Source organism: Propithecus coquereli, unplaced genomic scaffold, assembly GCF_000956105.1.
Source record: "Propithecus coquereli isolate 6110/MARCELLA unplaced genomic scaffold, Pcoq_1.0 Scaffold306, whole genome shotgun sequence".
Classification (NCBI taxonomy): Eukaryota; Metazoa; Chordata; class Mammalia; order Primates; family Indriidae; genus Propithecus; species Propithecus coquereli.
In genome coordinates this window covers 431,507-432,769 of record NW_012148686.1, presented here as the reverse complement: position 1 = coordinate 432,769, position 1,263 = coordinate 431,507, and the positions used below count along the sequence as shown (strand labels likewise).

Below are 1,263 nucleotides of genomic sequence, written 5' to 3'. Positions count from 1 at the left end.
TTATAGCACTTTAAATGTAATTTCATATCATACTTTATATGGTATATTCTGATCCTTTACATTTACACCCTGACTCTGGTCAAAATAATTTTTAACAGACAATGCACAATTTTCTTAAATGAAATCTCAATAATATAAAATTTCTGGCCTCAATCAAACAAGGGTACACATTAGTTAGATGACAGAACAACAAAAACAAAAGGCTTTGCTCTTTCAATTTTAAACATATCAGTTATTTGCATGCTTGCCAGGGAGACTTATAAATAAAGAACTAGAAAAGAATGTGGGAAAAACTTATCTGGTCTGTGACACAAAATTTCCTGAGGTAAGGTAATTTTTAGGAAAGAATGTAAGAAACCAGTTGAAAAACAAAATTAATGTCAGATTAGACACCCTCATGGCTCATGGAACATTGGGTTCAGACAGTACATAGAAAGTTCTCACCTCCACAGTGGACAACACTTATCCCTGGACTTAGCACTGATCCTATCCTGTCTAACAAATCTTAAAAGTCACACTGAAAAGGATCAAACTGTTTCCAATTACCTTGCTTGTGTCCCAGAGAAAAATTTAAGAACATTTACAGGAAAAAAAAATATCCAGCACTTACCTAGGTAAAATTCATATATCAGGCATCCAGTCCAGAAGCATCAGACAAATAAAAGACCAGTAAAATACTACCCAAAATAAGGAAGTAAATAAATGAATCAAATCCAACCCAGAACCAACAGAGATGTTAGAATTTGCGGACAAGAACGGAGAAAAAATTATCATACCTGTATTCTATGTGTTCAAAGTTAAGTAGGAACATGGGAGATATAAAAAATGTTCAAACAGAAATTCTAGGGATCAAAAATGACAATGTGTGAGATAATAAACATACTGAATGGGATTAATAGAAGATTCAACACTGCAAAAGGGAAAATTAATGGCAGATAGACAGTGCAGAAGTAAATTTGAAGACAAAGTGATACAAAAAATACTACAAATGAAATACTGAAAGAAAGAAAGAAAAACTTCTAAAACAAAAATACAGCTTCAAAAAGGTTTTGGACAACGTCAAGTGACCTATGTGTAGTTGGAAGCACAGAAGAAGAGAAGACGGGCCAGAAAAATAAATTTGAAGAAATAACGCCTGACACTTTTTCAAATTTGACATATACTGTAAACCAGGTAGTAAGTATTTTAGGCTTCAAGGGCCTCATAATCTCTGTTTCAACCATTCAACTTTGCTATTGTGGCATTAAAACAGCCATAGATAAT

The 1,263-nt window shown here is 33.1% G+C and overlaps 1 protein-coding gene across 1 annotated transcript in view; it reads right to left on the bottom strand.

The window, feature by feature from the left end:
- Positions 1 to 1,263, bottom strand: part of LOC105814781 (phospholipid-transporting ATPase IB-like) — a 122,364-nt gene that overhangs the window by 51,995 nt on the left and 69,106 nt on the right. The gene's annotated exons all lie outside the window — the stretch shown is intronic.